Below are 24,105 nucleotides of genomic sequence, written 5' to 3'. Positions count from 1 at the left end.
AGATAATATTAATCACCTAACACAGGGAAGTAATGCAGTGCTTTAGAACAAAGGGAGAGTATATTCTAAATATCCCTTGTCGACAGGCCCTGCCACATAATGACTTTCTGTACGAACACGGATGAAATATGTAGTGAATAATGATGGAAATACCTAAAAGTCCAGAAGAGAAATGACATTCTGTGAATGAAAAGAGCCCATAACAAACAATGTACTCTGGAAATAAATAAATCCAACCAGGAAGGGATAAAGCAAAGAGATGAAGAATAAATAGCCACAGAAATGCTAATTTATCAAAAAGATGAGAGGGATTATTTTAGATACGTAAACAGAAATTGAAATGACTGATTTTTTTTTTTCCCAAGGAGAGCAGGGGAATGTGCTGGGAAATTAACAGCTGTTTTTGAAGCTGAGTTCCACTAGTACTGAGCTGACAAATATATTTTCTGAGACCTTACTTTACTTTATGACTGCGGGCAACGGTTACTTTACACTTCTTCATTTTACAGGGAAAGGATCACAAAACAAGTGTTGGCAATTGCCAATGGGTCTTTTCCAATGGATTTAAACACTGATTTATTAAAATGTTCCAGCTACAGATTAAGTTCCTTTGTTCAGTATTTCTGGCCTTTTCACCTGCCATGAAACAGGAACTTGATAAACAGATTAAAAATTTATCTACTTTCATTTGGATGTTCTCTAACTATACCACCTCCCAATATCCTCTGCTGACACAGTCTTTTGGAACTCCCCACAAGAGTGCTCCCAAGTGAAGCACAATAATTTCCTCCACATTTATTATCACTATCGAAGCATCTACAGAATCCACTAAGTTCCTAATACCTGATCCAAAGCCCAATGAAGTCATTGGGAGCCTTTCTACTGATTTCACTGGGCTTTGGATCAGAGGGCTAGTGCATAACCAACAACCCATCCGACATTTCCTGCAGTCTGTTGGTACCTCCTCCCACCCCAGCTTCCAACAGAAAGAGAACTTTATTTTGAAAAGCCTAACCTTTATGGTTGTGAAACCTTCTCAAATGTGAACCAATGCATCATCGTCTTCCTGCATATCTAGACAAACTAATCTTAAGAAAGCTTTTAGACAGCCTCCAGTCATTCAGAAGGATCAAACTTCATGTCAGTGAGGTGTTAACTCTGAAATATGTTTGCTGTTCATTATATTGGCATGAAATCAATGTGCGTATCACAGAGTGGTTGATACAATATCATCACAGACATTAGGAGGTGGAAAAGATTTTACTAGATAATCCAAACCTTATCTTAAACTTATCCCTGTAGTAGCTGTTTATTATTGAGAATGAATAAGGAAGGAGAGTAGAGAATGTGTGTGAATGCAGGATCACCAGAGATGCAAAAAAGACTCCATTCTCTTCAAAACTGGATTTGGTGACACTATTTGGTGACACTATTTTACTCTTTAGCAAATAAAATATGTTCAAGGTAGTTACAACTATGAAAATGTTCACTGAAGAAAAGAACTTTATTTGCAGCTGCCACAAAAGTAGAGAGAAGTGGAGATTTGTGCTTTCAGCTGCAAGCTTTTTCATGGACATGGGATGACCTTCTTCATGTGTGAGCTGCCAACCAATTTGAAAAGAAATACAAGTGAGACAGTCATCCCCATTGTGAACAAATCAAGATGTGCCAAGGATCACCATTAGTGATTCAGAAATTTTTTTTGGGAGGGGAAGGGTGGGAGGGGCGGCAAAGAGGAGGAAGAGGGAAGGTCTGAGTTATTTCCAGACCCTTTTACAGCTGAACTTGAAAAGTATATTGACATACAATGTTCCAATCCGCTGTCACCATCTTTTATGAAAGACTCGCTTACTGAATTTCTGTAAAATGACAACTGAGTTCCAGATAGAGAGTATATAAGAAGGCTGTTTGTCGCACCCTCTGTGGAAGTAGTTAGTTTTGTGAACAAGCTTTTTCTTACAGTGCTTCTATAGAAATCAAAGCTTTGCAACTCCTTAAAATACTGAAACTTATATTCCCTAAGGCACGTGGTACCCTCAGAGAGAGAAACCAAGACATCAAGAAGCTGAGGTCAGAAAAACACCACCATTGATCTGCCTTCCACTACAGCCGTCAAAGTACATTTGGCCTTTGTGATTTGCAAATCACTGTGTGCGCGAAGAACGTTATAAATGAAAAACAACAACAGTATGCATTTATCTCTGGTTAAAATCCTACACACATTTCAATGTAAATTAAACACAGCCCTTGGGCTCTTGGCAACATGCCAGCACAGCCCTCCCTGCTGCATAGGTTGTGCAGCAACTTTCTCCTAGAGGCCTGTTTTCCCTCTTTCCCCAGCAAAAGAAAAGGATTTAGCTACTTCCTCCATTGATACTGACAGGCCTTTACCCATGGCACACACTGAAAAGCTAAATTAAAATGAGACATATAAAATACAGTGTGAATTAGTGGTTAGTACAGGGGACAAGGAGCCAGTGGCCTACCATTCTATTCCTGGCTCTGCAAAAATCACTGAAAGGGTCACAGTCACTTCAAAAAGCACCTGAAAGTTTTGTATTAACTATTATTGCAAGAAACCACTCAAGGTTGTTACAGCTGAAACGGATCAGAGAAGAACATTATTTTTCTTCTTTCTTTTCTTTTCTCAGTGCTGTTGGTCCGGCGGCTGCTGGGCCTTAAACTCTGCTAGTTTGTGTTAGTTATTAAAATAGGACTTCGCTAGCAGAGCCTGGTAGTTTGCAATCTGGACCTGTAGTCCCGCCAAGGAATATATCTTCTGGCCCAGCAGATCCATCCTCTTTGCCACCCTGTCCGCAGGGGTAGACTTCTGCAAGTGCTAGGGTACCCACTCTGCTGCCGCATGGACCACCAGAGAGCGACGGGGCGGAGGAGTAAAAAGAAAATCTACCCTTTGGGCAGGTACAAAGTATCTCCTCTCTGCTCTCTTAGGTGTGGGGCACAGGAGGCAGGGATGCGTCACATGCACCGGTGAGCATTCTAGATGCATTGGCACCATGGTTGTCGTCAGTACTATCAGATCCCATTTCTGTCAGGCCTACCCTTCACACGGAGACGGTTGGATGCTAGTCTGACCTCTCACCCTCACCTAGCCCAGCTTGGGGAGGAACCGCTGTGCTTAGGAGTAGTCCGTGGCGGGGATCTGCTCTTGTGCCTGTGAGAATGTTTTTTACTCTAATGTTGGGACTTGTCCTTGGTACCAACAGATCAAGGGCATGGGAGGTGCTCAGAGGGGCGCTCACCACAGGTGACGGTCATTGTACAGGGTGTTCCACCAGTCCCAGATATGAATGTGCCCTCGATCTCATAGCTTCCTCCATCAAGTCACTTATAGAGGTGGAGCTCTCGACCTTCCCGGGTTTGGGGCAGGAAGGACTTGCAGATGGAACAGCGAGCCACGAGTCACTGAGGTAGTAAAGGCGCCTCTGGTGCTTGTCGCTCACAGAGAATGAGTGTGGACAGGAAACACCGCTTTTAAATCCCAAAATGCAGGGCATCATCCTAGGAGTGAGGGGTTGGGTGGACAGAGAGGGATCTGTCCCTCAAAGGGGGAAAGAACTACACTAACTTATCGATCTACCTACAACTATTTATAACCATATATGCTGAATGAAGAGTAGTCACTCTCTCAACAAAAAATAAGAGGGCGAAGGAACAGGGGTTCCGACTCAGGCCACGAGGCAGAAAGAGGGAACTGGAGAGGCGTAGACCCACCCTACCTATTATGCCCTCTGCTGGGAGTACGAGGGGACGAGGTATACATGTGCGGGTCAATGGACACTGCTAACAAACACTTTCGGCCTCAGGCGCATGTGCACCCACATAGGGATCATCACTCGAAGAAGAAGAAATACTGTTACACTTGAGAACTGGATTTCACTCCTCTGCCTTTGAAACAAAGGAGTCGAACACAAACAGTTTAGGAAATAGTAATCATTTGGTCTCAAAATAAAAACGATTATGGGTATATGTGTGCATTACACAGAGGTAAGCATGGATAAAAAGAACATGGTAAAATTCTGTTTTATCACTCAAAATTCACAGGGAGAAAAAAAGATTGATTTTTAAATGCTACTAATTATTCATAAGCCTCATCAAAGGCTCAGTGTTTTTAATAGTAGTGAACCTCAGATCACATTTGTCACACAACCAATAGCCTAGTTCCTTGCTAATATTTCCTTTTTAGCTAAAATAAATTTTAAAAGATAGTTGGATAAGGACATCGTTCAAAAGCTCACCGTTGAAAATAAAGAAAACAAAAAATCTTAAAAACCTAATCAGGGCTCATTGAAATTTATACATTATTCACAGCCAAAGAGAAAAAAAATGGTTGAAACTAGGGCTGTCAAGTGATTAAAAAATTAATCACGATTAATCATGCAATTAAAAAATTAATCACAATTAATCAAATGATTAATTGCACTGTTAAAGAATAATATAATATTTATTTAAATATTTATGGATGTTTTCTACATTTTCAAATATATTGATTTCATTTACAACACAGAATACAAAGTGTATAGTGCTCACTTTATATTTGTTTTTGATTACAAGTATTTGCACTGTAAAAAAAAACAAAAGAAATAATATTTTTCAATTCACCTAATATAAATACTGTAGTGCAATCTCTCTATCATGAAAGCTGAACTTACAAATGTAGAATTTATGTACCAAAAAAACTGCATTCAAAAATAAAACAATGTACAATTTTAGAGCTTGCAAGTCCACTCAGTCCTACTTCTTGCTCAGCCAATCGCTGAGACAAACAAGTTGTTTACATTTGAGGAGATAATGCTGCCTGCTTCTTCTTTACAATGTCACCTGAAAGTGAGAACAGGCATTCTCATAGTACTGTTATAGCTGGCATTGCAAGATATTTGCCTGCCAGATGTGCTAAAGATTCATATGCCCCTTCATGCTTCAACCAACATTCAGGGGACATGCGTCTATGCTGATGATGGGTTCTGCTGGATAACGATCCAAAGCAGTACAGACGGATGCATGTTCGTTTTCATTTTCTGAGTCAGATGCCACCAGCAGAAGGTTGATTTTCTTTTTTGCTGCTTCGAGTTCTGTAGTCTCCGCATCGATTGTTGCTCTTTTAAGACTTCTGAAAGTCTCCACACCATGTCCCTCTCAGTTTTTGGAAGGCACTTCAGATTCTTAAAACTTGGGTCGAGTGCTGTAGCTATCTTTAGAAATCTAACTTTGGTACCGTCTTTGTGTTTTGTGAAATCTGCAGTGAAAGTGTTCTTAAAATGAACAACATGTGCTGGGTCATCATCAGAGACAGCTATAATATGAAATATATGGCAAAGCGTGGGTAAAATAGAGCAGGGGATATACAATTCTCCCCCAAGGAGTTCAGTCACAAATTTAATTAACGTATTTGTTTTTTAACGAGTGTCATCAGCATAGAAGCATGTCCTCTGGAATGGTGGCCAAAGCGTGAAGAGGCAAACAAATGTTTACCATATCTGGCACATAAATACCTTGCAACGCTGGCTACAAGTGCCATACAAATGCCTGTTTTCACTTTCTGGTGACATTGTAAATAAGAAGAAGGCAGCATTACCTCCTGTAAATGTAAACAAATGTCTTAGCAATTGGCTGAACAAGAAGTAGGACTGAGTGGACTTGTAGGCTCTGAAGATTTACATTGTTTTGTTTTTGAGTGCAGTTATGTAACAAAAAAAATCTACATTTGTAAGTTGCACTTTCACAATGAAGAGATTGCACTACAGTACTTGTAAGAGGTGAACTGAAAAATACTATTTCTTTTATCATTTTTACAGTGCAAGTCTTTGTAATCAAAAATAATAATATACACTTTGATTTAAATTGCAACACAGAATACTATATATGAAAATGTAAAAAAAGTCCAAAATATGCAATAAATTTCAATTGGTATTCTATTGTTTAATAGTGCAATTAAAATTGTGATTAATCGCGATTAATTTTTTGAGTTAATTACGTGAGTTAACTGTGGTTTATCGACAGCCCTACTTGAAACTAGTATAGGTGAATCCATATTATTATTATTAATTTATTTATTATTTAATTACCATAGTGTCTGGGAGCCCTAGTCATGGACTGGGATCCTGTTATGCTAGGCGCTGTATACACACAGAACAAAACATGGTCCCTGCCCTAAGAGGTATATTTGGGGGCATGGATCAGCATTCACGTTGCACACCTCATCAGTACCCAGCCCAGGCCAGGGAAGCTAACAATCCAACCAGCAGACCAAATTCATTGATGAATCCTGGTCACATGCTACCTGAGGCACATATGCTAAGAAGCAGAAGGGACATACAATCTAAGTATAAGATAAAAAACCTCCGATGGATACAGGCAGAGAGGAGAGTACCAGTGATCAATGAGAAAACATGGTCAGCATGACTAGCAGTGGTTTCAGCACACCAGAAGCCTAACCGCTGTCGAGTTTTTTGCGGCCATCACAGCAAAAAAGTGTTTTAACGAGAGATGTGAAGGCAGATAATGAAGTCACTTTGCAGATCTTTCTCGTGAGATTTGCAAATATAATCCCAAATGTCAGGACCAGTTCCTACTCCTGGCATAAGCCAATTATATTATTTTTGAAGGACTGAAAAGTAAAGGTTATAATTATAAGGAGCCTTACTTTTAAAAAAAAAAAGTAAAGAGTGACATGATTTGTAGATAAGATTTTTCTCTTAAAGATTAAGAAAGAAAATGTACGGTTTAAAGAGCCAATATTATACCCATGTATTTTTGGCTTGGGTAGCTCTCATAGGATAGGCCTCGATGTTTATAAAAATAGGGTCTATACCTCCTTTAGTAGATGTTTGATTATTTCCATTAGAGATAAACTGTAAATACAACATACAAAGATTAAATAGCTTCAGTCCAATTAATATGCCGACTGCTCTCAATAACCAGTGCAAGAGCTGATTTGCATGTCAGGGATCTGATTCAAAGCCCTTTGAAGTCAGTGGGACTCAGGGTAAACCTTGTACCGTATCCCACCCCTCTTTAGGCCCCTTCAGGTCAGTAGCTACTCTTCTGAAGGCTAGTGACGTCACGGCAAGCACAGAACCCAACCTGAGCATACAGGTGGCCTATAGTAAGTAGCACCCACTGCTCCCATTTAAGCACCTTTGAATATCATGCTATTTAGGTGCTTAAAGGTGGATTTAAGTGCCTAAGTCTAGGCTCCTCACTCTCAAAATTTTGCCTTCCCATTTTTAATATACCACATCTTTTGTAAATTTTAGTGCATATTAAAATGCCAACCCAACTCCCATTGAAATGAATGGAAAAATTCCCATAGATTTAAATTGGAATTAGAGCATGCCAAGAAATGGTTCCAAAAGCAACATTAACGCCGTGCAGTCACACATATGTAGCATTTTCTAATATTATTTTTCTGTTTAAATGCATCGCTTACTACCTTACTGTTTATATTGTGAAATGTATACCATAAACATACCAAACGTGCAATGTAAGCTAGTTAACATTCCCGCTGGAAGCTTAAAACTCTTATGTTTTGCCATTTTTGACTGTGCAAATTCAATGTTGCATTAATGTGAAGCCTTTGCATTTGATACCGTACTCTAGTTGATAGCTTAATAAAAGAGAATTAGGGAGCCAATTCTCACTAATGTAATTTCTATGGATATTAAAGATTGCACGTCGATATAAAAATTCCAGCAATCACATTGTTTGACACAATTTCTTGAATGTCCCAAATTACCCAGGATTAACAAGGGTTGAGAGTGGCCAGGGTACTCAACATACAGTTTTGGTATCCAGCATGTTGGGGTAATGTGGGGTGCAGGTAAGTAAAAAAATTCCAGTTGACTAAGAGGGAGGGAGTTTGGGTGCGGGAAGGGGCTCAGGGCGATGCACACCTCAGGTGGCTCACAACAAGCAGCGACATGTCCCTGCTGCTCCTAGGCAGAGGCACGTCCCACCCCTAGTACTTTTAACGGCCCGGTCAGCAGTGCTGACTGGAGCCACCAGTGTCCCTTTTTGACAGGGTGTTCCGGTCGCAAACCAGACACCTGGCAACCCTAAACCCCACACAACAGTTTAGGACAGGAAGTGAAGCATATCTTACCACACTGAAACTGCAAGTGTCTGGAATCTGGGCCTGCAGCACACCCAGTGTCTGGTGAACCTATCAAGCACAGCTGGCCTGTAGTAGACTGCCTGACTGATTGGAAGAGTCAGCAGAGCAGCTCTTAAGCCCAACAGTAGCAGCAGCTGAAGAAAGCATTCACCCATGGCTGCGATAGCTCCTGTGCCTTGTTCCCAGTCTCACTTCTGCCTTGGACCCAGCCTGGCCCCCCTCCGGGTAACCCAGTTCTAATCCTTGGCTCCATTCCTGACCTCTGATTCCAGCTCTCCTGTTCTAACCACTAGACATGACTCCTGCTCTGACCATGGGGGCCTGACTCCTGCTCCAAGCACTAGGCGTAACTGCCCAGGCACCAGTCATGTGACAACAAGGGGAATTAGGCTAAATATAATCATTAAGCTGAAATTTGCCCCAGACATAATAGCCAGCACACTCTAACATTAAATAGATAAATTACAACGGGCTCTTTAATGATCAAATTAGATGAGAACCCCAACTTCATGTTCTAATTGAACGACAGAACCTCCAATAACTGTGCACTCTCAGGCATCATGCATTGGTTCAGCACAGATTCAACTTGCCTCCTACATGCAAATGCCTCCTACTGAATAATCAATGCCATTTCATGCAGGGCCTGGGATTCCTAGAGGACCTCCCATTGAATTACTGGGTCTAATTCTGCTTAGTTTGGGAGACCTGATGAGAAACACTGAGGTTGCATGGCTGCTGATATTAATATTAAGCTTCCTGAGAAAGCTGCATTGTTGTAACACCTGAAAAATGTGTGTCCTTCCTTACCCACATTAGGTATTCTACCCTTCAAGGTTAAGTATTTTCCAAACTAACATCCTCAAATAACTTAATCTTGACACTGTCAGTTCCCATGCATTGGCTTTATCTTATTATATATATAAAAATAATTTCAAATCAAAATGAAACACCATTTTAAAATGACAACTGCAAACTCACACATTAATTTCAAAGCAATTTTCCAAGATCATCATCAAGAAATTGAACTGCACACTCAAGCCAAATACATTTTCTATTTTCTTTCTAGTATGGATGAAATTAGATGATTTTGCCAACATTTTCATCTTACTGGGGCTTTTCACGGTTGCTATATTTACCAACACAGTCCTATACTCAAGGAAATTTTCACTATCAACTTGCCTTAACACCAATAATAATTTCTTGAGGCTCACTGGAAAGAAACAAACCGAATTCTCAGAATGTTTCTGAAAGCACACTTGCATAAAACAGCCAGAAAAGAACCAAAATAGCTTTAACAATATCAACTTGAGTGTAGCTCTAAACCATATAAGCTCTATCTGTGAGATTTCCCACAAAACATTGTCACTGCCTGTTGACTTAAAGAGCCTATCCAATCTTAGAGTGATATCTCATATCTTGGCTCTGGGAAGGCATCATACTGTCCTGTTTGCCTGTCCCTTGCAGTACAAGTTTTGCTTCTTCTGAGTACTGACTCTCCAGCAAGGACAATCCATCTTCCTTGAATGATTGGAGAACTCTTTGCAGGCAAGCCTGACTTTCTTTCAGACTGGGTTGAGCTGCCATCCACACTTGTGTCCTGCCTCTGTTCCCATGGGTATGCTGGATCTCGAGAGGTTTCTTCCAAGGCTCCATGTTGAGGACCTGGTATCTATTTAAAACTTCTAGCTTTGTAGAATTTCTCTTAGTCCTCTTTGGTGGCCATCCTCATGTGTCTCCAGTTGTGTACAATACCACCATGACCTCCTGGCTCTGGAGGTTATGAACCACCAGGCCTCCTATCTGACTTCCTCTCTCCCCCATTACTTGGTGGACAGCTCCATTCTTCTTTGAACCCAGGCTACTGGTGTTTCCTGAACCTGGATGTCTAGGAACTCCTCAGCTTCTCTGATTCTCAGTAGCATCTCAGCTTGCACCTCCTCTCCAAGAATCTTTTCTTTCAGAATTGCCATCAACTTGCACTTCATGCACACAAAATCCGTTTGGTCTTCAAGTGGGAAAGAGAAACCCGGAAAGTACGATACAAAGCTAAATGTAAATATATATATAAAGGATAAAAGAATGTAGGCCACACTTACAGAATGGGGAAGCAGTGACTCTGAAAAGGATTTGGGATTGTACTGAATAATCAGCTGAACATGAACTCGCAATGTCATGGTATCGCCAAAAGGGCTAATGTGATCCTGAGGCAACAGGGCAATCTCAAGTAGAAGTAGAGAGGTTATATTACGTCTATATTTGGGACTGGTATGCCCCTGCTGGAATACTTTACCCAGTTCTTGTGCCCACAATTCAAGAAGGATATTGATAAACTGGAGGGGGTTCAGAGAAGAGCCACATGAATGATTAAAGGATTAGAAAACATTCCTCAGTGATAGATTGAACTCATTGAGTCTATTTAACTTAACATAGAGAAGGTTAAGAGATTTGACTATAGTCTATACACCTCTACATGAAGAACAAATATTTAATAATGGACACTTCAGTCTAGCAAAGAAAGGTATAACAGGATCCAGTGCTAGAAATTCAAGGTAGACAAACTCATACTAGAAATGAGGCATAATATTTTTTCACAGTGAGGATAATTAACCATTGGAACAATTTACCAAGGGTTGTGGTGAACTCTCCATCTCCAACAACTTTTAAATCAAGACTGGATGTTTTTTCTAAAAAATGTGCTCCGGGAATTATTTTAAGGGAAGTTCTACGGCCTATGTTACACAGGTCAGACTAGATGATCACAACGGTCCCTTCTGTCCTTGGAATTTCTGAATCTTTTAAATTGTCTGACATACATAGATCCAGGGATGTGCTATGTATACAATGCATGCATTGTATGTCCCAGAACTACAATGTCGTCCAACTGGTGGCCCATGGAATGATTCTGTCTGGCCCCCAAACCCAAATGGAGGATGCCATTTTGTTACACAGCACATAGTGTGCAAGATCACACCTCGTGGAGGATGCTATTTTGTTGAACGTCATTAAAAAAGCCTGCAAATGTAGAACTGAAAAAGTTTTAACGGGGATTTGCCATTATGTAACTAAAGAAGGCACGCAACTTCCCTTTGCATGACTCCATGATTCAATAATTATTAATAAGACATCATGCCTTTGTACATTTCCAGCAGATGATCAGATTAAATGCATGGCAGTTGTTTAACACAGCTCTTTGAGGTTTGCATTTTGATACCATGCATCTAATAAAAGGTCACACCTATAGATAAGACCTATTAGACTGCAACTATATGGAAACATTGTTGAGTTCTTGAATTGAGTTAATCTAGTAGATTTCTGCATAGAGGACTAAAAAGGCATGCAAGTGTAGAATTCAATACACCAGGCATGCAAGACTAGAACTGAACTGCCCCTGACCGAAGAAAACTAGAGTTGCAAACTCTTTGTCAGGATGGAACGTTTTTATCTATCATCTAAAAAGTGTTGCATGGCTTATTAAAATTTCACCGCATGCTACTGCATAGACCTCAGTGCTTCCTGTGACATTTTTTCTTCTCTCTATCCTCTGAAGAGATGTGCGAAGGACATCTCACCTTTAATGAATTAAAATTACCCTATTTCAGACCTCCACAGGCTATTTGTACTGCCTGGAGCTGAAGCTCTCGTGGTTGCAGAGGGAAATGACTATTAACTGGAGACCAAAGCTGGGTTCAGCTGTTTGAAGGAGATAACATCTGTCAACAGGGAGAAAAGTTAGGAGACTCTATCCATCCAGTTCAGTAGGGACTACAGGTCTCTTGTACTTTTGCTAGTCCAAAGCTTAAGAAAACGGATGTGCCATACTGTCCTTCAATCACATGGTGCCTCCTCCTTGTCCACCTGTTATTTGGTGCAGGAATTGTAAGTCCCTCAGCACTCACACAGGAGCTCATCTGATGGAGTCTTCAATACACTCCCTTCTGCGCTAATGCTTTACTGGGACTGGTGGGACCACAGTTCGGGACCTGCTGTCTCCACTTACCTCCACCCATTGCGTCTGTAACAGGCGCTCCCAAAGGGGAGAGGTGGCCACAGTAACAGGACACAAGACAGGTGTTGGTGAACAACATTTGGCAAGCTACTCACTCCTGTCTGAGCTGGCAGCCAAGGAGGCTGCTGAAAAAACTGGCTTGTGTCCTTTCATTAACTGAAGGTTGGAGCTGCAGAGATATAGTTATTAGGTAGAAGGCACAGGGCCAAATGCCGCTCTTGGTTTCACATGTGTGGCTCAGCTGGAGCCCTGCACATGTATCCGCAGAAGTTGGTCTTTTACTTGCAGCCAAAAAGGTGATATTATTGGCTGCCTGCTTCAAGCTCATCAGCCCCAAAGCCACTTTTTCCAGCAAATTTGCTGACCTAAGAATCCTACAAAGAATAAAATTTCTAATATTTTAAGCACTTTGATCTTTTATAAATGCTGTTTTAGAAATATATAGTTTCACATGGGAGACAAGAGTCCTCTGTGAGCCTTCCTCTATCACTTCCAATACGCTCATCACCAATATGTATCCTCCCACTAAAAAGTGATTAAGATGCAATTAAGAAGCATCCTATGATGTGCCTGCAAGTAAGATCCACTTCCCGCTGAGTATCACAACAAATAAGCAACTCAGAACTTTCTAATGGTGATGACGGCTTACATTTATAAGCCTCCTTCTCTCAGAAAGCCCCCAAACTTATTTTAAAACTTTACACAGGAACTACTTCAGCTATCACAAAGAAGCAGTTACCTCTATGACGGTGTAAAGTTAGAGAAGTAGAATGCAATTATCCAAATTGGAAGTTGGCCAAGACATTGCTGGCTACTAGACCTATTCCTGAGGAAATATGGCATGGGACCTTTAAAGTGGGCAGAACCTTAGTTTCCAGCTGATGTGAAACATGGCGGAAATTGAGCTCTTGCTATGATGGTGGATACAGCATGAAACCTTGGCTTGTACAAGCAGCACTTTAATTGTATTTCTGTCTCACTCCCCACAGTCTAACTCATGGCAATAAATGGCAGGGTCAGGAAGACAAGGCATAAGGAAGCTGGGTAGGAGGCAGTGTTCATTTAATCTTCTTGTAGTTTTAGTTTAGAAATTTTCTTTGATAATATTCTACAATCAAGACAATATTCTCAGACACTCTGCAGACAAGAGTATGGAAAGAAACACAAAGCTGAGAGACAGAAGGAATAGTGGCAAATAAGAACAATGAAATAAAACCCATGACATGCACGACCATAGTCTGCAGTGTGATCTTTCAAGATCTCAAATGCTAAGATGGGGAAAGCTGAGATGACAGAGTGCTAGTAAAAACCGAAGTGATACAGGTTGTACTCTACCTTCTGACTCAGAATGGAATCAATTACCTAACGGCACTTGGTTGCACTGGACAGTTAGAGGCTCTGCCTTTCAGATGAGACATATAACCAAGTCTCTGACCTCTTATGCGCCTTAAAGATCCAATGGCAACTTCTGATAGTTCTCCCCAGAGAACTCCCATATGCTATTACATGATACGATTGTCACTTTGGCTAGAAAAGCCACTTCCTCGCAGTGGGTGTGGCTTCACCTAAGGACTCCCAGTAGCAGAGAGGATCCCAAAGCTCAAGAGAAGCTGTGTGGTTTACTGCCCATTCACTTCGGACAATGCTAAAGGTATTCAAAAGGATTCTGGGGCAGTTAAAGTGGAGTGAGATCATGGCTGGGACTTAAAAAAATAGAAAAAAACCCAGCAGGGAAGAGCAGGTGGCAGCTACCCCCAGACCACTGCTGCGAGCAGACCAAACAGGCAATGGCAGAAACGGCTGCTGGAGTCTGGAGGGAGGTTGCCCAGCAATGGGGGAGAGAGAAAGAGGCCAGTGGCAAGCGAGCACCTACCGGCACCAGAAGCAAAGGGACACAGTAAGTGGGGAGCCAGTGGATAGGGACCTCAGCAGCCAAGTTGCATCATTTTCAGGGTGCCAGTAATACAGCTGAACGGGAGAATGTCCACCTCATAAGGGACAGGAAAGACAGAGAGTAGGAACAGTAGGGATAGTCGTAAGAGGAAAGTGGTATATGAGGGAAAGAGAAAGGAAGAACAGCACAGTTAATCAAGGAAAAATAACTCAAGTGTCTCTAAGTAATTAACAAATTATTAGAAAAACACTGACAGAAAATGGTGAGAAAAATAAAGCAACAATGAAATGTGAAGGAAGTAAGCTGTAATAAAGGAGAACCAGACTTAAGAAATAAGGAGGAAGTGAGCTTAGTGAAAATAAGAAAAGAGTAAAGACTGTAAAACAAAACATTCGGACAGTATCTTAAGATATACAAGGTGAAGAGACAGGAATAGAGAAATTGACAGAGAGCAAATAGACAAAGCCAGAAAGGAGCAGAGGGATAACTGCTCAATCTAGAAGCCAACACATCACATCAAGGAAAACTGTGGTCTTTATTTAATTTGGAACTCGAAACAATAAACAAAGATTACATAATAGGACTGCTCAAGAGATAACATCCTAAGAACTTTTCCTCCAATCTCTGGGCTTACAGAGACTGAAAACTGAGAAACAAACAGGGACTGTGGCGTTATGCTCTAGTGTGTTATATTTTCTAATTCCAAATTCTGTTATTTCATAAATATAAATTGTTACCTATAAAGTGAGTTTAACTGAGATAGTAGATAATATATAGTAGACAAGAGTAATAGTTATTAGTAATTAATATATAGTAGGTAAGAGTAATAGTTTACAGTAGCTTATGGTGTAAGCCTAAGTAGCAGTTCCTGCTAAAACAACTAACTTTGATAGACTTGTGATTATTCCCCACTTAGCTGATTTGTACTTTACCCCAACTGATTGAGATAAAACATAATTTGGCCTCTAGATGGTTTCTGGCTTGTTTTAAATGCATGCACACACAAAAATTGCAGCACCTCAAATTTAGTGTTTTATGACTAGACACTGATCTTTCTGAAAGGGGAAAAAATGACATAGCAATAAAGTAAATAATGAAATGCGGGAGTACCAATACTTATGATATTATTCCTAAAGACAAACTACTGGTTGTAAGGGCTCATGAGAAATAAACCACAGAAAATAAGGGTTTTACTATGGATGCACCACAGATGCAGGCTTACTGTGTCTATGCTTTACAATGACTTCTATCACTGTACCATGCTTATTCACAACAGTGAAACTGTATATACATAGGTGTGTACATTTTATACAGATGCAGACTCCTATACAAAATGTAAGGGAAGAAAAAGGAAAGACAAAAATAAAAGGAAAATGAACGGCCAGTGCATACACAAGCCAACACTTCTTTTATCTGCATGGGTTGCCTTACAAACCCATATTCTTATTTAGGATGACACTTTGATAAACACTTGGCATTAGAATTTGCACTCTAGAATATTTTAGCTTTTAACACCTTCTTGTACTTTGTGCTTTAAGATCTAAAACACACAATAAATATGGTTTGTGCTTGGCCCAGGACTAACCTAAAGGCTGTGTTTAAGCCAGCAAAACAACACTGTTGGCTACTTATACAGTTTTTAGACCAGGGTTCCTTTTTATAAAAGGAAAGGCAATATGAGCAAACCATAGAATGCAGTTTAATTTTATTTTATTGTTTTATTTAAAATGCAACTTTGCCAACTACACTAGCAATAAAAAAGGCAAGAAATTATCCCAGATCCAGGAGCAAGAGAAAGCATGGTTGCCTCTAATTGAGTTTCCTTCATTCTTATCTCTTATAGATCCCTTAGATTGTTTTCCGATTTTATTTCCATTTCTTCCATTAAATGACTCTAACCTATGACCTCCATTTACCACCACACATTTATCTTCTGTTCTTAATTGAGATGTAACGTGTCCACTTGCCCAGTTCTGAGCACCAGAGACTCTGACAACATGCTTGATAAATACTAACTCATTTTAGAAAGCTCACTTTGAGAAGGTGAAATACAAAGCTATATTCTTGGGTTCCTTTAAAACAGAATTTATCATAAACACCTACCAAGCAGAAGATGAGAAAAAGTAGTTATTACGGGGGGGGGGGGTGGTATTTGCTTGATTGGTGCAGCGTGGAGGTAGTGTATTTTTATTGTTGTTGAGGGGAGGGAGGAGAAAAGGTTGGGTTAGGAAAGCTTTGCACAGTCTAATCATTTGTATTTTCCATGCTGAAACATTATAAGATTTAAATTATTTTATATATTTTAGAATTTTCAATCAAACTTCTGCCTCTGAGTTTTACTTTACAGTAAGCGATATAATTGGTAAATTTATTCATAGCTAACATTTTGAATGTCCCTCACACCTTCCATCCAGGGATCTTGTACCCTTTTACAAACGTTAATTAAACCCACAAGAGGTATGAATTGAGAACGCATTTAATAGCTGGGTAAGTCTGTGGCAGAGTCAGGAATACAGGAGCTTCACGGTTCCCTTCCCTATCTACTAAAACTCTGTCTGAAAAAGATATATGGAATTTTGAAACTTGCAGAAGCAATATTTTAGGCACTTGGAGGAATATAGTTAATTTAATAGGGTACCCTACACCAGTGGTTCTCAAAGCCGGTCCACCGCTTGTTCAGGGAAAGCCCCTGGCGTGCCAGACCGGTTTATTTACCTGCTGCATCTGCAGGTTTGGCCGATTGTGGCTCCCACAGGCTGCGGTTCGCCGCTCCAGGCCAATGGGGGCTGCGGGAAGTGCCTCGGGCCAAGGGACATGCTGGCCGCCCTTCCCGCAGCCCCCACTGTCCTAGAGCAGTGAACCGCGGGCAGTGGGAGCTGCAATCGGCCGAACCTGCGGACGCGGCAGGTAAACAAACCGGTCCAGCACGCCATGGGCTTTCCTTGAACAAGCAGCAGACCGGCTCTGAGAACCACTGCCCTACACTATAGTGAAGTCCTAAGTTTGTACAAAAAGCATGGCGGCCAAGCATTGAACCCTGAAAAGTAAATAAATAAATGAATGAATGAAACACTACACACTTATTGTAAAAGGCCCTATGTTTAGGACATTGGTATTAAGTGAAAGAGGAATGTATTGGAATCATAATGGTAAGAGTCTGAGCGAAACTCTTTATTCAAATCTTGCGAACCAAGATTTTGTTTCTGGTTCTTTTTCCCAAAAAGATGGTCTGAAAGGACCTGTGGTCAAACCATCTGAACTTAGTCTCACTTTGCTGGCCAGAAGAGGTTGTGAATATCACAACCAAAAAAAGCCAGAACAAGCTTTTGACACGGTCTCCCACAGTATTCTTATCAGCAAGTTAAAGAAGTATGGGCTGGATGAATGCACTATAAGGTGGGTAGAAAGCTGGCTAGATTGTCGGGCTCAACGGGTAGTGATCAATGGCTCCATGTCTAGTTGGCAGCCGGTATCAAGTGGAGTGCCCCAAGGGTCGGTCCTGGGGCCGGTTTTGTTCAATATCTTCATAAATGATCTGGAGGATGGTGTGGATTGCACTCTCAGCAAATTTGCGGATGATACTAAACTGGGAGGAGTGGTAGATACGCTGGAGGGGAGGGATAGGATACAGAAGGACCTGGACAAATTGGAGGATTGGGCCAAAAGAAATCTGATGAGGTTCAATAAGGATAAGTGCAGGGTCCTGCACTTAGGATGGAAGAACCCAATGCACAGCTACAGACTAGGGACCGAATGGCTAGGCAGCAGTTCTGCGGAAAAGGACCTGGGGTGACAGTGGACGAGAAGCTGGATATGAGTCAGCAGTGTGCCCTTGTTGCCAAGAAGGCCAATGGCATTTTGGGATGTATAAGTAGGGGCATAGCGAGCAGATCGAGGCACGTGATCGTTCCCCTCTATTCGACATTGGTGAGGCCTCATCTGGAGTACTGTGTCCAGTTTTGGGCCCCACACTACAAGAAGGATGTGGATAAATTGGAGAGAGTCCAGCGAAGGGCAACAAAAATGATTAGGGGACTGGAACACATGAGTTATGAGGAGCGGCTGAGGGAGCTGGGATTGTTTAGCCTGCAGAAGAGAAGAATGAGGGGGGATTTGATAGCTGCTTTCAACTACCTGAAAGGGGGTTCCAAAGAGGATGGCTCTAGACTGTTCTCAATGGTAGCAGATGACAGAACGAGGAGTAATGGTCTCAAGTTGCAGTGGGGGAGGTTTAGATTGGATATTAGGAAAAACTTTTTCACTAAGAGGGTGGTGAAACACTGGAATGCATTACCTAGGGAGGTGGTAGAATCTCCTTCCTTAGAGGTTTTTAAGGTCAGGCTTGACAAAGCCCTGGCTGGGATGATTTAACTGGGAATTGGTCCTGCTTTGAGCAGGGGGTTGGACTAGATGACCTTCTGGGGTCCCTTCCAACCCTGATATTCTATGATTCTATGATCAGAAAGACAATACTCTCAGCCTCAGGCAGAGAAAGAAAGGGAAGACACAGCACCAGAGAACACTGTTGGTGCAGTCACCATCACTGGTTCCAGGAGACAAGTTGTGTCTGGTCTTCAAAGCCACAGTGCTGGGACTGATGGTGCACATCAGTGCACATGTAAGGTGTCTGATTATGTGCCCTGTCAAAAATGTAACATGGTGGATAGATTAGGAAGAATCTGAGAACAAATGACAACCTTGCTGTGACAAGTAGTCCTGTGACTACTGACAAGCATGCTCTTTCAAAACAAGTGAGACCAGTATTAATATGACGGACAAAATCCTTCTAAGAGGTCTCCAGTGCAGCATTGATCTTCCCCATCTAAACACAATCAAAATGTAATCCAGCAGCTAAGGGCCCAAGTATAACATAGGTATTCCGAACAGAAATCGCAGCTATGAGAAAACATCACCGCAGGCAGCAATGGCGCTAAAGAGAACAATGCCATTCTCAGCATGAGTGCTCTTTAACATGCGCAGTACCACACAAGCATCTGCTGCCACCTAATTAAAGCACCAGTTCCATTCAGTGACATCCAGCATCATGAATCAAATAAAACATCTGCTAATTCTTCCAAGAGGCAGCCAGAACAAGCCAAAAAAGACAAAACACGTATTGCTAACTTTGACACAGATAGCTCGCCCAGTGCAAGATTGCCATATCATTAGCCAAGTCTTTAGTGTATCTGACGGTGTAAATATGCCTCCAGCATTTGCTTTGTGCTCCAGCAAGCAAGATGGGACAATTTCTGCCAAACTAAGTAAACATGTCACACTGTACATTGTTGTGCTGCAGTGGAATTGGCCACTGGGCAAACCAATCTCAAGTTCATATAGTACAGAGAGCAAAGGCATACACTACTATCCACATAAATGGTTAAAGCACTAGGGAAGGCAGAAATCTCAATATATGCATATACAATAGCAGCAAAAGCACAGGGTGTCTCCCCCCCCCACCCCAGGACAAACAGATGTTTTATTTTAATTTCCACTATAAATAATTGTTTTATTTTAATAGGTAAAGATAATCAGGCATGTACATGGTTTCCTGCAGAGCGGCAATATTAAACCACCATGTTGCAGCCATTCATAAACCGATCACATGTCTGGAATTGCTTTTTGCTGTCCTCATTATCAAACCCACAACATAACAGTAAAATGATCAGGCTCACAAGCCATTTTTGAAAATTTAAGTACCACCGCGTCAGGCTCTTAATGAAATTTTAAACATTTAAAGTATTCAAGACCTTCTCTTTCTGATGGCTGCAAAGTTCTGAACATGGATATGGTTAGAATTTATGGACCTGATTCTGGTCTCAAATCACATCGGATTTACACTGGTGAAATGTCACTCTCTTCAATAGATTTAATATCTAACATTCATATGCAACACCTGATATGCCCAGGGCACTGCAAATAAAAACAAGATTCCTGTCCCAGAGAGATTACAGTCTCAACTGAGTAAGAGAACACCAGAAATCAGCATCAGGCAAAGAGGAAGGAGTATATTGATAAAGCCATGGGATGGGAAGGTGACACATCACACATCCCGTCAGTTCAAGGCTTTTTTCTTTTTTTAAATGCATTGGTCATTGTTTGAAGGACTATTTGCAAAGGTGAGCTTTGAGTAGGGATTTGAAGTACAAGGACATTGCAAGGTGGTCAGACAATGAGGGCATTCCAGATGCAGGGGGTAGCACAGGAGAAAGCGTTGAGATACTTGTGAAAGGAAACAACAAACCAGGAGCGGAAGGAAATGAAACTGGAATTTACCAGACTTAATACATAATCTTATTGCTGTTTCCTCCTCACTTCCCCTTCCCTCCTGTTTTTGATTACACACACTTGTTGCCTATTGTCTTAAATCATACTGTAAGCTCTGAAGGGCAGAGACTATATTCAGCCCACATCTCGCCTGGGGTCTCTGGGAGTTTCTAGAGTACAAATAATAAGAAGGTGGGGAAGGTGGTTTTGCAGCAATGTTCTTAATGTGAGATAGGTGGATATCAGGCAAAAAATGGAGGTTGCTGTGATCTATCTGGGAGACATTTTGGCAGAAGGATGGACACCCAAGGAATGGATTTTGGAGCTACTGCAAAAGAACAACAACATGTTTGCAAGAGGTAAGAAACAAACAGGTCAAGGGGGGGCTGACATTGTGGGTCTAGGTAACAAGAAAGAGAGCAGTTCTCTTTATGGAGAAATAAAGGTAGGAGTTGGGGGACACAGACTGATACAGAATATTTCCATGATGCTGAGAGCGAGCTGGTGGAAGGGTATCCAGGAGCAGAGTTAAGTCTGAAGAGAGAGGGAAGGTTCAGAGGGAGAGAGAGAGATTTACGAGTAACAAGCACAAAGATGGCAGCTGATCCCATAAAAACAGATATGGTCACTCAGTACATAAGTACAAAAAAGAGAAAAGGAAGGTGACCAAGGATGGACCCTGTGGGATACAAACAGAGTGGGAAGGAGGAGAAGATGAAGCCACCAAGGGAAGCACTGAATAGCAGGGGGAAGGATAGAACACCAGTTAAACATGGAGTTACAAAGTCCTAAGGAGACAAGAGAGCACTGAAGAGGATGGAGGGATTGACTGTACTGAAAGAATCATAGAATTTCAGGGTTGGAAGGGACCTCAGGAGCTCATCTAGTCCAACCCCCTGTTCAAAGCAGGACCAATCCCCAATTTTTGCCCCAGATCCCTAAATGGCCCCCTCAAGGATTGAACTCACAACCCTGGGTTTAGCAGGCCAATGCTCAAACCACTGAGCTATCCCTCTCCCGCAAACACCAGTCAAGGATGATGAGGATGGGAAAGATGCCTTGGGATATGGCCAGGAGGAAACTGTTAGTGATTTTAGTCAACAGAATCTCAGTGGAGTAGAGGGGGCAGAAACCAGAATGTAAAGGAGAGACCTATGGAGACAGGAGGAGTAGGGAGCAAGCACAAGCAGCTTGGATCTGAGGATAAGGATAAGATGGGGTCATAGCCAGAGACCCAGGAAGGCTTCAGGGAAGATTTGTTTTTTTCCATGATGGGGAGACAGTGGCATACTTGAAAATAAACATAACAGATGGAGAAAATAAGGGGGGGGGGGTGAGACAACAGGAATAATGGGTGAGGTCAGAAGGCAGGTAGAGATGAGCTCAAGGGGAGCAGGCCAAGTAGCTGCAGAGTAGGAAGGACACTTTAGTATAAGGCTCATTTATAGACCGCAGAGAACACTCAGTCCATACCACACTGGGCCGGATGCAGCCAACCACCTAGTCATAAAGGGTTCAATATATCCTGTCACCAGACCCTGGAGCCACTGAGACACCATCTGATACACCACCTGTATGGGAAACCAGTATCAAAAACTGTAAAGTCACTTTCCACCCTACCTACAGTTCTGTGTTCATTTCCCTTTTATAAAACATGAACTAGTTTAATAAATCATCCAGGTGAAACCAAGATGGAGTATCTATTTGTTGTGTTTTAGCACTCTCTGTGGTTAGAACCTGGCCTGCCAAGAAGGAACTAGGAACGTGGGCAGCTTTCAGCGACACAAATCATAGTTACAGCACTTCTAGAACATTGACTGTGACCACCGTACAAGTCTCCCACTCTTAATTTCCATTACGGAAATGGCAACCAGTTAGACTTTGGGTGCAATCCTGACCCCACTCAAGTCAATGCCAAAACGCCCGCTGACTTCAAAGGAATCAGGATTTCACCCTTTATTTTTAAAAGTCTCCTATAAAGAAAAGACCCCGCCAGACGTGCACTGTAGAAAATTCCTAAAACATTTCTGTGAAATTCATGCATCAGTCAGTTTTGTTTCCTGACTCTCTATATTAATAATCTCCCTTAGGACACCACTATTCACAGAATATAATATGATTTCCCAACAGTTTCATGTCATTAACTGGAGAAAGGCACTTTATGAACATACAAAAAAAAGACAGTGGCTCAGACACAATTAAAGCAAAATTACACCTGCTGACCTTGACAACAAAGGAAGTGTTGGGGGAAAATGCCATGTAATATTTTATGTCCTGAACTAATTAACCATCTCATTCCCCAAACAGACAGCTAGCAAAGATGAGCAGCACCTCCGGATGAAGAATTCCTATTTTGATGTTACTGTAATGAGCACAGCCTCAAAGGAGCAAGTCAATAAAAAAATCTCCTAGCGAGAGGATGCTGAATGAAATTTGGACTTAATTTAACAGCAATTCCTTATTGCATCATTGCAACGGTCTCAGTTCAATTTTTCTGTCATGAATTTGGGGATGCAAAAAAAAAAATTCTGTGTCATCTCAGTCTGCTAAATTCTTTTCCTTCACTTATTGCTGTCGATGATGATGAACAAAAAGTTACTATTACACCTCTGCATGCATTTTTTACATTTAATTTATTAACTTGAGAGAATATCACAACCAGACACTAGAACAAAAATGCCTTTTTATTGTGTTAAATTGATGTTACAGCAAGTGCCCTAGGTACACCACATTGCTGCTCAATTGCTTAGAGATAAATAAAAAGGATATTTTTCCTTCCTCCTCTCTCCCCCACCCCCATCTCCATCACTTCGCGAACACTGTGCTTCTGGCAAAAGAGATTACACTACTGCCTTCTGCAAAACAACATACCTGAATCCTGTTGTGTCTACTATATCCCATATGGCTTTCCTTAATTACCTCATATAGGAGAGAGATCACTTTTCATAAAGGCATAGACCCAGTTAGAATAACTGAGCTAGGATATTTGCTCAATTATCAGAATAAAACCAGAAATCATTAACATTTTGGGCCAGATTTTGGCAAATTAATCCTTGACCCAGGTGCAGGGGGAAGAGAGAACAAAGGGAACTCCAAGAAGAATTCTGGCTAACTTGGGACTTACTAGCCTGAAAGTGGTAGTTACAGACGTAAGAACAAGTGGGATTAAATGTAGAAAGAAGAGAGACTGGCAACAAAGACCAAACTCTGAAAGATGCCAAAACATGGGGTTGGGGACAGGGGAATCGTAAAGGCGCTGGAGAAGTATGGGGGTGAACCATGTACGCTGCACTACCAGGATATGGCCAGCAGTGTAAGTGCAGCCTGTGGCTGTCAATCAAGGTATCTATTGTGCAAGCTTTGAGGGTCTGCTCATGTGCAGAAGGGATGCTTGGCCTAAGGTACGCAAATCTCAGATTCTCAATTATGATTATGATTCATGTGAAAAGTACCTGTTTACCTAACAGCAGCTCTTGCTCTGTGTTGATTGGTTAATCTATTTACCTAACAAAAGCAACCTCATGTAGCTCTGTATTGATAGGTCAGTTGCCTATATAACATGTTGTTACCAGTTTGTTCGAGCTATCTGCTGGTCAGATTACCCCACTGTGACTCTGCCAGGTCAGCAGCGCTCTGGAATCTGTACCTTCGCATCTTTAATAAAGAATTTGTTAAATACTTACCCGAGTTCCAAGAGTCAGTTTCCGGGTGGACCAGGAGGGTAGCAGGCAGAACCAGACGGAATTACTACCACCCAGAGGGAAGGATAGGGAAGTAGCCCCAGCAAACCAGAAAAACACAACATCA

The 24,105-nt window shown here is 41.5% G+C and overlaps 1 protein-coding gene across 1 annotated transcript in view; it reads right to left on the bottom strand.

Annotated features, from left to right (window-relative positions):
* FAT3 (FAT atypical cadherin 3) overlaps positions 1-24,105 on the bottom strand; it is a 561,724-nt gene that overhangs the window by 313,133 nt on the left and 224,486 nt on the right. The window lies entirely within an intron of this gene.

Source organism: Lepidochelys olivacea, assembly GCF_965140295.1.
Source record: "Lepidochelys olivacea isolate rLepOli2 genome assembly, chromosome: 1".
Classification (NCBI taxonomy): Eukaryota; Metazoa; Chordata; order Testudines; family Cheloniidae; genus Lepidochelys; species Lepidochelys olivacea.
Note: the sequence above shows the minus strand (reverse complement) of the source record. Positions and strands in the feature narration are given on the sequence as shown.